General features: G+C 43.3%; 1 non-coding gene across 1 annotated transcript; it reads left to right on the forward strand.

Moving 5' to 3' along the window:
* Nucleotides 1-1,292: 1,292 nt before the first annotated feature.
* LOC112317905 (U6 spliceosomal RNA) lies at nt 1,293-1,394 on the forward strand. The gene has a single exon (XR_002976155.1). It is a non-coding gene; the product is annotated as a U6 spliceosomal RNA (small nuclear RNA).
* Nucleotides 1,395-13,417: the final 12,023 nt, after the last annotated feature.

Genomic DNA, 13,417 nt, shown 5'->3' on the forward strand with positions numbered 1-13,417 from the left:
TCTTTCGGTTGTGTGAAGAAATGAAGTATTTCCGCCTACGCCTCCATCTTTCCTGGAATCTCCCAAAAGGTAAGAGTTACTTCTTTCCTATAACTGTATAGTATTCCATTTTGTAAGTGTACCAGAATTTGTTTATCCACTCATTTATTGATAGTCACTTGGGCTCTTTCTAGATCTTGGCTATTGTAAAACTGCTGTGAACATAAGGGTGCATATATTCTTTCTGCCTGGTGTTTGGGATTATCAGGATATATTCTCAAAAGTGGGATCACTGGGTCAAATGGAAATTCTATTTTCAGGTTTTTGAGGAATTTCATACTGTTTTCCACAGTGGCTGCACCAGTCTGCATTCCCACCAGCAGTGCACTAGGGTTCCCTTTCTCCACATCCTCACCAGCACAAGTTGTTTGTCAATTTGTTAATGATGGCCACTCTAGCAGGTGTGAGGAAATATATTTTTGTGGTTTTAATTTGCATCTCTCTGATGATTCGTGACATGGTTAGTGGTCATCTGTATGTTCTCTTTGGAGAGTGTCTGTTTTAAAAAAACAAGGGATTAAGCAAAAGGGAAAAAGGACTCATGGACATGGACAACTGTGTGGTGATTGCTGGGGGGAGAGGAGTAAAAGGGGATAAATGGTAATGGAAAAAATATAAAAAGATTAAATAATTAAAAAACCAAACAACCTCAATCATGTGGGGAGAATTTGGGAACACAAATTTCAGCTGGTTGTGAAGTACTCCTTGGGGGGAAATTAAACTGGAAAAGTGGGTGTTCATGCTGCTCGTCACCTACCAGACCCAATAAGCAGAGACAGGGATCGAATATTTATGGACAATTTATTCACGTGGCCAGTGATCTAGAGGATGGCAGGTTTGCATCCTAACAGACCATCTTAAAGTTCATTTTAAAATGGTCTGTCTTATAAGGAGAAAAAATATATAGGTAAGGGGTTTGGAATTCAGGGAAAAGTTAATAAGATAAAAAAACAACAACACTGCAGCATTCTCACCCAGGGTGGTCATCTGACCCTGGAGGACAATGGCTCAGATACCATCTTGATTTCTTGCAGTCCTCCTGAGGCACGAAGGTGGAACTGCTTCTGTTCTCCTGGAGTCAGGGTGGGTCATACCTTCAGTTCCTGGAACAAAAGCTTTTACATGCATTGATTACTAAGCTTATTAACCATTACTTAAACTGAAATTTTCCAACTTTGGAATCCCCCATCAGAAATTTCCTATGGTGCTTCTTTTCCCACTCTCTGAAAGGGGCATGTCATCCTCTCTCTTGGCTGCTTTGGCAGCACATGTACTAAAACTGGAACGACACAGAGAAGATTAGCATCACCCTGTGCAAGGATGACACACAAATTCATGAAGTGTGTCATGTTGTCCTGGTTCTTCAAACCATCTCTGTTCCCTTTCCTACCTCACCCTCAGCTGATGAACCTATCTCAGCTGACAAAAATAGAAGCAATCCCAAGGACTGTCCTCATTGTCTAACTACCATATCAGACTCTACACATGAACTCGGACTTTCCGTCTCCTCTCCCATTCCTATGGGTGAAGCTCCCTGTTCCTGTATTATCAGGGAAACTCCCCTGCTGGGCACTGGATCTCATCCCTTCCTGCTGCTCCTGCCCATCCAGCGCTTTGAAGAACTTCGCTTTTGCGATTACTACCTCTTCCTCCTGTTGGAGCTGATTTTTAAATTGGAAGTAGTTCTCTGCCTGGAAAGCAAATACTTCTCCAGAGGCCTAGGGGTCAGCTCTGTGATATTTTTATTATATCATTTTTCTAGCCATTGAAGAATAAACATTTTTCTTCTGTGTTAGCTAATTGAGGTTCTGTGAATTAAACTGACCAAAATAAAAAGAAAGAAAGAAAGAAAGAAAGAAAGAAAGAAAGAAAGAAAGAAAGAAAGAAAGAAAGAAAGAAAAGAAACCCCATACAGATTAGCAAGAGAAAAGACAGGAGACCACACAAAAATGTGATTCAAGGAGATTAGAAATAGGGGCTTGTGTACCATTTTAATAGGAAAAGGGATGGGGGAGAAGGGCACTCCTGGGTTCAAAGAGTTGAACTGAACACACAGTTTATAGCAGAGGGCATGGGAGTAGGCCAGCTCCAAGCAGAGATTGACCTCATGGGCTGGAGGGGTTGTATTCTTATTGGGTGGATCCTTCCTGGCTAGTTTTGGCGGGCTTTTATTGCACATGTACAAGTAGTTGTATTACTTTAAAGCTACTGCACATGTGGTCTCCCATGATTTTCCTTGATTGGCCATCAGAGAAGGGGTTGCACAATGTTACCGAATGGACACCCCCTTCTCCGCAGGTCCCCCTGTACTAGGTTCGCCTTGCCCGCTGCCAGGGAATTATAGCTCTCCGTATCAGAGATTGGTGAAAAGGAAAAGAATTATTTATTCAAAAGTCATACAGACTTAAGAGTAATGACTTATTATCTTCATTAAAATCCCAAAGTCCCTTAAAACACCCACAAACACACAGAGTCCTTCCTTCCCCCTCTTTGCCTGATCTGGGGTACTGTATCTCAGGAAAAGAAATAGAAGTCTGTGGCTCAGGTAGCCCCTGGTTCTTCCCAGTAATCTGCTTGCCTGGTAGGCCTCCCTCGGTTTCCAGCACCATCAGCTGTGTCACCAGGATCTCCAGTTCTTAATCCAAAACCACATGGCACCTCCTCATGGCCCTCCAGCAAGAGTCCTTTCACCCCTTTCCTTCCTGCAACGTCTCTCCTGCATTCTTCCAAACTGCTAAGAGAGCGAGCTCTGCATCACTGCTACGTCTTGCTTTCCAGCTTCCTACGCTGCGTAGCAAAGGGAGACCCAAAGCTGCATGGTTCTTCTTGTCACAGCTGCCATGCCTGGGTTTCAATCGCAGCACCAATCTTCCTCTGCAGCACCATTTCCGACTCCTCCCACAATTGGCTACACCTGCCAGCATTCCCATATTTTTCCATCTTTTCTGGGCTGCCATAGTAAGTCTGGGCAGGCACGGCCCCATAGTGAAGCCGAGCATCTCCAAGCTCTTACACAGGCTCTGTAACCAGGGGGAGTTGCCTCCCAGTTACATCCTGGGTGGAAGTCACTCCCATCTCCCTGGCTCAAAGCATGGCCACAGCTGTTTAACATATCTATGAAACCAGTTAAAGGTTATAGATATGTTAAATGATTGTTCTAGAGGTTATCTGCAAAACTGTTGCTATTCAAAACAGCTCTCAATGGCCCTGATCCAGGTGTCCTATCCCCCAGCTCAGACTTGTGGGTGTGAGGATGTTGCATATTTTTAATATTTCCTGGACACCCTGAGTTCTTGACCCCATTACAAATCCTTCTTCTGGAGACCCCCTGGCTGCACCCTTTTACACTCCCACAATTGTTGTGAATATACCAGCTGCAAACCCCAGAGGCATTGTTCCTCTTTCTTAGTGGTGGAGGCTATCAAGTACAACTTTTACCTAGAATTTTACCACCACCTAGATTTTACAATTAATGTTTACTATGTCACATTTTTTAAGTCATTCATCCATTTATTGTTACCTTTTAAAAATCTGCAGACATAAGACCAGCACATACTTATGCTCAAGATTTAATGGTAAAATTTAATGTGTTATAGGTACAATAAACATAAAAACTATATACCTGCACACTATTTGAATGTGGATTCCTCAAAGTAACTACCAGTACTTTGTCTATTCTCCCAAATAGCCCAGCACGTGTAAATCGAGGGTGCTTGTGAATGTGATGTGCCCACACAAAATCTCCTGGACCGAGAAGGGAGGAGGACAAATGGCCAGCGTCTTGGGTCTCATGAATGAACCCTAGTCTCTGCTTCAGCCTACCCTTAACCAGGACGGGAAAAGCTTGATGGCATGAATGGGGAATCCTGTCTGGTGTTTCCTTCAGAGGGAAGAAAATTGGGGTTGTTCTCCAGAATTGGTGGACAGTGTCTATATGGGGCTTATTTGGGCTCAGGGAAAGAATATGGCCTGGAGTTCCTTGACTCTGTCACAGGGACACTGCCACATTACCCACATTTTCCTAGCTCTTTAAAGTCATGATCTGGAGTTTTATTTTTCTGTGTGCTAGTGTAGGAGACCGTCCTGCGTGGAGTGGGCCCAGCTCCCACTCGGAAAGGCCAGTGGAAAGCGAGGTCCAGCACACAGGACTCATGCCTGATTCCCTATCCCTCCTGTGGGGAATCAGGCCTGCATTGTACCTAGGCCACTTTGAGACTTGCTTTTTGCTAAAACTCCCTCACCCTAAATTGAGGCAGCAAACGTTTACTGCATATCTTTAAAGTAACTTCCTAAGATCTATGCTAAACCTTCCAAGGACGAGTGTAACCAGTTCAACCACTTTTCCCTTTACACTTGCAAATATCCTTCTTTTTTGATGTAATTAGCAACATCCTCTCCTTTGTTTTCTGTAAAAGGTAACCACCTAAAGTGAATCTGTGCATAGTAAATGAGGACCATCCTCAATGTAATGTGCCCAGAAAAGCAATAAAAGCCTGTAAAGGCAAGGGTCGGGGTGCTCTCCCTTTCAGAGAGGGGCTGTGCCATCCATTTTCCTCCACAGGACTTGGTAGTCCATGTGAATTTGTCTTGTCTCAGCTACAACACCGCAGACACTGCAGGCCAGCGTCCACCCGCATCATGCTAGTATGGCACTTTTAATTTATCCCCTCATTAAACACTGATGTCCCACTTTGGACATTGTTTCCTAAAAATCCTAGCTCAAATCTACACAGGGAATTCCAGCTTTCCGACAGGGTTTTGAATGCTGCACACATAATCTCAATAAACGCTTTACTAGTGAAACCTGTGTTGAGACTGGGTAGAGACTTGGCCATTAAAGACATTTACATTTGCAAAGGGCACACAGCTTCTGAAATGGGAGCAGGGATCTCTTCACAGGAAGAATAAACTTTTAATTTATAATATGCCATTTAATCTGAATTTGCCCAGTGGTGTAGGTCAAGTGGTTGAATCAGTGAGCTAGCAGTCTGCCAAATCTCTTTAGCAAGCTATACACAAACACAGATTAGTCAACCACATTCAAATCAATTTTCCGTACCAAAAGGAGTGCCCTTTTGGAATGCTGCTTTATTTGGGAGTGTAGCTTTCTTGTGTGCACACGGTGGTTGCCTAAGCTCCCACTCTAAAGAATTGTGCCATTTTACATTCTCACAGTATTTTGTGTTGATCTTTTCCCCTCGACCCCTGTTAACTTTAGGTGAAAATGACCTACCTGTCCCTTTTGATGAATTCAAGTTAACTCTTAAAATGAACAAATAAATAAACAAGATAACGTATTCAATAGATGCCCTACCCAAACTAGTAACAAATGAAATGCACATATCCCCCCATAGATAGACTAAACGGAAGGTGGAAAGACAGGGATAATGTTGCAGGTATCTCCAGACAGCGCTTGCATCACTGCTACTGTATGCAGTCGTTCCGATTTGATGTAAACCCATGTTTCTAAGTTCTTTCTCTAGCAATAAATATTGATGACAGGTTATGTGTGCAAAATTATGGAATTCACAAAAAGGGAAAAAAAATACTGGCTTCAAATGTGGACACAAAATGTGGTTTGTTCTTTAACTAGTTGTTAAACAAGCTAACTTTGTTTCTTTCACATAACACCTCTAACAGAACATCAATGAAAACTTTGGAAAGTATGTATTTTCAATGACAAAAGAACATCATTTGAAATCTCTTTCATGTAACATCTAGTAACATTTGCAAATATTGTCCTTGAACAACTTTCTTTGTGATTAAAAACTGGAGAGTCAAGGAGGCCTTCTTTTTCATAAATGTTCTGTTGTAGGTGGGTTGTTTTTTTTTTTTTTTTGCTGGGGCGGGCGGAGGGGGGGGGGGTTGTTGCTTTGTGAACATCCTGATCATGTCAGCCCCACCCTGTAATGCTGACTGCATTGAGAACATGCTTAGGTCTTTGTACGATAGACTGAGTTTGATTCCTTGTTCCTGCCTTGCTGATGCAAGCTAATCAATACATTACAGCTATATTTATTATTCAGCGTGCAAGCTACATCACAGGTATATTTATTATTCAGCTACAAATGAACTATAACTTTGTGAAGGCAGTTAGTGTGTGAACTATTGCATAGAGTGTGGGTTAGGAAGATTCTTAGGGAAACCTGTGCAGGTAGTTCTGTATCGCTTTGAATAGCCCTGTAGCTGTACTAGCAGATTCCCTAACGAAGGGAGGGGGTTGGGAAGAGAGAACTTGATTTACTGAGCACTTACATGTGCCAAGTATTCTGCAAAATGGATTGTATAAAGGTTTTTATCTTTTTCTCCACCTTTTGCCTAATTGACTCCTTTTTTTCCTTCAGATGGCATCTCTAGTATTACTTCTTAAGTGGAGCTTTCCCAAAGTTGAACAAATCTCCCTCTCATAATTCTCAGAGCATCAGGAACCTCCCTCCATCACATTGATCTCTGTTGCAACTTGACATTTGTTTTGTGGTTATTTCTAATGTCTGTCTTCCCAAGTAGCCTGTAGATTCATGAGGGTGGTGCTCTTGATTGGTTTTGCTCATCATTGTGCTACAGTAGCTACCACAGTGCTTACACACATGAGGCGTTTAATAAGTATTTACTGAACAAATGCATGGTTAAGAATTTGAGATTATAGTCAGACAGACCTAAAGTTGAGTCCTGCTGTGGTAGGCTGAGTCATGATCCCACAGAAAATCAGGACCTAAACCCTGCAACCTGTACATGTTACCTAATGAGGGAAAGGGACCTTTGTAGATGGTATTAAGGATCCTGAGATAGTGAGATTATCTATACTGCTGATCACTAAATGAAATCACAAGTGTCCTTTTAAAACAGAGTCAGTGAGAGAATTGACAGAAGAGGGGAAGGCAGTGTGACCTTTTGGAGTGCTGCCAAGAGCTGTGGCCACAAGCCATGGTACGCCAGCAGCCTCCAGAAGCTGGAAAAAGCAAAAAAAGGGATGGTCCCCAAGAACTGTTAGAAGGAGCGTGGTCTTGATGACAACTTGATTTGGCATGAGAAACTGAATTACCATTCTGGTCTCTGGAACTGCGAGAGAATAAATTTCTATTGTTTTACACTACTAAGTTTGCGGTAAGTTGTTCAGCAGCCCTGGGAAATGCATACACCTGACTTTACAAATTATTGGGTAGGCTGTTTGATCTTGGGCAAGTTATTTAACTTTCTGGAATTTGCATCCTCATCTCTAAAGTAGGGAAAATACATAAGCCCTCTTGGGGTTATTGTCAGGATTAAATGTGGTAATATGTGTAATATGCATAGCAAATAGTAGCTCCCATGTTTTAAATGGTTGAAAAGAACAGTTGTTACAATTTTGTAAGACATTAACAAAAGTTATCTTCTTTAATTCTCATAGCTCTTATGATGTTGAGTAGCATATCCCCTCACTTTACAGGTGAAGAAATAGGCGTAAGGAAGTTAAATAATTTGGCCAAATTACATGGTCAAAATAAAAATATTATGAGAATAATACTTTTGAAATATTTTTTGATGTGTTTTTTTACATTCTGTGTATCTTAATGCACTGGGACACACCATCCATTGACATAATGGTTTCAGTGTTTCAGGGGGAAGAACAGATACAAATTAGAACAAAGAAGTGACTGTCAAACGGGAATTCCGAGTCCATTACAGGATTAACCTTGAAAGCCAGGCTTTGTCAAGTGAATCAGGGTTTTAAAATATCCTTCAACATGCATTAGCTTATTAAGAAACCCAACTGGTGGGTGTGTAGTCCCCCATGATTGAAAGAACAAAAAAGATGTAAACAAAATTTTTGCCGTAAAGGAAGAGAAAGAAGGAAGCTTGTTACTTCTGATCCAGAGGACTATGGGAAAGAACAGAGAAGACAGTAGTGGAGGGGAGTGTTCAGAATCCATAATAGTTAACCTGACTTTCCATTCTAACCGCTGTCCCATTGTTGCTGTTTGTCCAGTTCTAACTTTTAGATTATCTACCTCTCTACATTGTGAGGAATGAAGTTTGGTGGGCTATTAATGGCTTTTCATTGGACTTGTGATAAACTCCTAATTCTTTACCATGGCCTAGAAAACATTTTATGAGTTGGCTCTTGTGCAGAGATTTTTGTGTAAAATAAACCCAACCACAGTACCTTAGCCAGACAGGGGCTTATTTTCCTCAGTCCAGAAGCAGGCTATCATGACTGGTACCAGTACTTGAGCAAGTCATAAAAGACTCAGGCTCCCTCTTGCACTCTATTCTGCCACCCATATGTGTGGCTTTTGTCTTTGTGGTCTCAATATGGCTGGTCCTTCAATAGAAATTGTGCCCTCATTTCAAGCAGAAATAAAGGAGGGAGGGAAAATGGCAAAGGATTAATAGTTCCTGCCAAATAAACCAGTCTCTTTTCACCAGAAAAATAATAGCCTTCCTAGAGACCAACACAAGTATGCTTTTACTTTCATTTTAGGATTACCATGGGGGGTCATAAGGCCCCTTTAGCTTTAGGGAGCACAGGGAGATACATTTTTAACTGGACATATTTCTACATATGACATAGAAGAAGGGAGAATGGGTAAATTGGTATTGGGAAGCAGTGAGTTGTGTCCATTGTGCCTCATCACGCAGATCAGGATTCCCCCAGTTTTCTACATACTATGCTTTAAGCACGTTGACCTTTCTGTTCCTTGACTGTGGCCAAGCTCTTTCCTGCCTCAGAGATTTTGCACTTATAGTCCCCTCAGCCTGGAATGCTCTTTCCCCAGCTTTCCAATGGCAGGCAGCTTCATGTCTTCAGGTATCTCTCAAATGTGATCTCCCCAGAAAAGCCTTCTCTGACACCCTTCCCCTATAATCCAACGTAGTGACTCCTCCTTAAGTTATTCTTTTCCACCAAAAGTTGTTTATTTCCTTCATAGCACTTCTCCTCATCTGCAATTACTAGTATACTTATTTATAGTTGATGTCCCTCCCCTAGAAAGTAAGCTTCGTGAGAGCAGGACCTTGTCCATCTTGTTCACAACTGTGTTCCTGACATTGAGGGTGGTGCTTGGTAAATAGTGAATAACCAATGAATATTTGTTGTATAAGGAAATAAGTGGGAAAAGGGGGAAATGGTTGGAGTTCTTAGATGCTTCTATTTTTACCATCTCTATTAATTCCAGTGATCCCATACACTGCTTTCCTGTTGGGAACCGCCCTGACTGGTTTCAGAGACTGTAACCCTCCACGGCTAAGGCTGAGTGAGAAACCTTGAGACCCTAAGCCACTAAGGAGACAAAGCTTGTCTCCCTGGCAGGAGCACCGCCTCTGCCCACTTTACTTCACCCTGCCTGGCCTCCAGTGCATGACCGGTTAGCCAATGATGGGTAAGATTCCTCAAGGGAGGGATGACCTAAGACAGGCACGATCACGAGTGGCCCCTCAGGGAAGGACTTGGGGGGCTATGGAGAAAGGAGGTGATGGACCCTCGCCTCTCAGCTTTGACATGGCCCGAGTCCTCATTCTGTCTGCAAGAAGTCTCCTAATCTCTTGGCTGCCTTACTTCCCCTGCTCTACCTAAGCCTGAAACAATGCTGGAGGTGGGTGCAGCCCTGTGCTAGAAAGGGTGGGCTCCCTGGGGCGATCAGGTCTGAGAAAGAATGCATAAAATACTGTGAAACCTGCTTTGCTAATACCCTCAATTTAAATGATAAGGGTCCAAGCATGACATGAGTTTGTTTCCCCAAAATTTTATGGTCCTTTAGCTAAATGACCCTGACTCAGAATAAGCCCTCAGAGTTCTTGGAATGTTATCTATTTGATTATTACTGCCTGACAATGATTGATGTGCTTTCCACATAGGCCCGTATTCCTATGCAAACTAAGCAGATAAAAGCCTGTCAAGGCAAGGGTCAGCATGCTCTCCCCTTGAGAGAGTGGCTCAGCCATCCCTTTCCCTCCACAGGACTCAGTAGTCCATGTGAATTTGTCTCGTCTCAGCCACAAAGCCATGGACACTGCTTGCCGGTGACTGCGTCACTTTCCTACTTAAAAATATTTACTTCTCAGCATCTTTTGCTTGTCTCACCAACTATTTTAAGATGTCCTTAAAATTACCTGTGGTTTCTAAATAAAAAAATAAAATAAAAAATGAAAGTTTTCACTTAAATTCCGATGACACCCACTTAATTTGGGGTGTAAATGGACAGCTATACGAAATTTTGGTTCTGCCCACAAGTTGGCTGCAGCACACCCTCTTCAATTCTAGCCAACCTGGGAGTACAGTTCCTGAGGGGAGGAATCCGGGAGACCCAGTTGTCTGCACTGGTGCAATCCTAAAGCCATGGAATTGGTTTTCTTTGCATAGTTGTGGGTCCTTAAACTAAGTGCCCTCCAACCTCCCTTAAGGAATGTGGAGTTAGAGCACGTGGGTTCAAAGGGCTTCCCATGAGAACTCCTTCCTGTTTGTCCCATTCTTTGATCAGAGGTTTTGTGACTCCCTGCCTTATTCCTTTCCTCTCTGAATGACTAATTTATGAGCAGACTTTAAAATCAGCCAATTTTTTTAACAGAACCTGCCTTTGAGAACAAAATTTATCTGACCAGGGAAGCCAAATCCAGACTTTTTTTAAAGAAAGCACATTTTAATGATGGTACTTCACTACCCAGAAGAATTGTTAAAGCTGGGCGTTAGGTAAAGCTGTAGACACATTTTATTCAGTAGCACTACTGCATGAACTGAATTCAACTTCCCTGAAACAGAAGGCTGGAGAGTATTTTAAAAGAGAAGAATGTGATAAAGAAAGGGCACTGAGGGGTGTTGAGAGGATGAGTGGGTGATCCATGTGACTAGGCCATCTGGGTTTTTAATCAGAGCTCATTCGATGTCAATGTAAGAGAAGTCCAAACCTATAAGAATTTTTATGAGTTTGTTTGAGTCAAACTGACAATAATTGCCAGAAAGCAAAATCTCAACAGATTGAGAAAATGCTCCAGAAAATGGCAGTTTTATCACTTATTTTATTAATTAGAATTAAAGAAGGAGGTGTGAATTACATGAACTCCATTGGTGATAGAGTAGGGAGGCTGGAGAAAGCAAAGTAGGGAAATCTCTGGGATTGGATAAAAAGTAAAATGGTAGACACACACTTCTTTTACAGTTATGGGTATAGAATAGTTAACAGTCAACAATTAACATGATAACAATAACAATGAGGAAATTTGTGGTCTTTGGTGTGGTGGTCATGTCACAGAGCAGGAGGGGGGGGTGGTTCCTTCACGATAAATTATTACAGAAAGGATTCCGCCTTTCTGTCTCTGGAGGTTCCTTCCCCCCACGCCCACCTGCTAGGTTCGCAATGCCCGCCGCCAGAGGAAAGACGTCTCTCAATGCCAGAGACTGGTGAAAAGGAAAGGAATTGTTTATTCAAAAGTTACACAAACTTAGAATAATGACCTAATGTCTTCAGTAAGATACTAAAGTCCTCTAGAATACCCACAGATGCACAGTCCTTCCCTCTCCCTGTGCCCAGTCCGGGGTACCGTGTCTCAGGAAAAGAAGTAGAAGTCCGTGATTCAGGCTCCCAGCACCATCAGCTGTGTGGCTGCTGCGATCTCCAGTTAATCCAAAGCCATGTGGCACCTTCTCATGGCCCAGCAGCAAGAGTCCTCTCTCCCCTTTCTCTATGGCTGCAAAGTCTCTCCTGCTGCCTAAGCCGCGTGGCAAGAAGAAGCACTCCAAAACCTCGTGGTCCTCTTTACTCTCCTTCAGAACCGCGTGGTCCTTTTCCCCACTTCAGAACCACATGGACCTCTATCTATCTACTTGCTTCAGAGCCTCGTGGTTCACTCCTTCCTTCAGAGCCGCGTGGTCTCTTCTTCTCTCCTAAAACCTTGTGGTCCTCCCTACTACTTTGGAGCCGCGCGGTCTCTACTCTTTCTATGGCTGCCGGGCCCAGGTTTAAATCCCAGTGCCCATCTTCCTTTGCAGCCCCATTTCTGACTCCTCCTACAGTCAGCTACACCTGCCAGCATCCCTGTATTCTTCCAGCTTTTCTGGGCTGCCATAGTAAGTCTGGGCAGGTGTGGCCCCATGGCATGGAGCCAATCATCTCCACGCTCTCACGCAGGCCCTGTAACCAGGGGGAGTTGCTTCCCAGTCCCATCCTGGGTGGAATTTGGTCCCATCCCCCTGGCTCAAAGCATGGCCACAGCTACTTAACACATCCATGAAACCAGTTAAAGGTTATAGATATGTTAAATGACTGTGCCAGGGGTTAGCTGCAAAGCTCTTGCTACCCAAAACAGCTCTGAATGGCCCTGTTCCATGTGTCCCATCCCCCTTGGCTCAGGCCTGTGGGGGTGAAGACATCCTACATACATTTTTCTAATATTTCCTGGACACCCTGAGTCCTGGACCCCATTACAAATCCCTTCTTGGGGCCCTCCTCTTGGCTGCACCCTGCTTCAGTCATGCTTTGAGGGGTCAGAATAAAGGCAGTTACTTTGATATTCCAAAGGTATGTCATCAGGCTCAGTTATGGTGAAGACAGACCTTTGTCAGGGAAGATTCTAGCCTAGGACACGACTACCTGCCACAGAAGTTTAGTTAGAAAGTTTTAATTTCAGACCATCCCATGTGTTTACTTGGGTCTCTGAGTTTATCAGGCTGCCACACAGGCCTCCCCTGGAGCTTGTCAGGTTTAGTACATGGCCTTTTCGTTTACATGGAGGAGAAAAAATTTTCTATCTTTTAAAAAAATCCATCTTGAGAGTGAGAAAGACACCAGTCCTTGTATATGCCTTGATGGGGACATAACCTGCAACCTCCTAGTATCTGGACAATGTGCTAACCAACTGAGCTACCTGGCCAAGGAAGAAATTTCTATGTTTATGGCAGGAGGCAATAGTGCAAGTTGAAGAAAGGCACCCACTGAAATCAGGCCCCTATGCTTCCACAGGGACTGGGAGCTAGCACACAGGACTGTTGCACCCACTGACGCAAGAAACAGATGTTCGGAGACTTTCAGGACGTTTTCAGAGATGTTACTTTAATGGCCAATTCTTTTAACCTGCGCAGGGGCGGACTCTCGTCGTGTCCCGGAGACACGGTGCTCTGAAGAGCTGCAGATGAGAGCCGCGCCGAACGCTCACAGGCTAGCTCTTTTATACCGTGAGAAGCAAGCAAGCAAGTTACAAAAGCGGGAGTTGCTGTTATCTCTGCATAGCTCTGAGCTCTGGAGGAGTTTTGCTCTGGGTTCAGGAGGAACTATCTGTCCGTCTCCTGTTGATAAGCTTATTTCGGATGACGATTTGTTTCTCTTCCTTATCCATTCTAGTGACCTTCAAGAGGTTTTCTGCTTAGCAATGCTTATAATTGTCTAGCCCTCTTTCCTAGCTCTCAACA

This window comes from Desmodus rotundus, chromosome 4, assembly GCF_022682495.2.
Source record: "Desmodus rotundus isolate HL8 chromosome 4, HLdesRot8A.1, whole genome shotgun sequence".
NCBI lineage: Eukaryota > Metazoa > Chordata > Mammalia > Chiroptera > Phyllostomidae > Desmodus > Desmodus rotundus.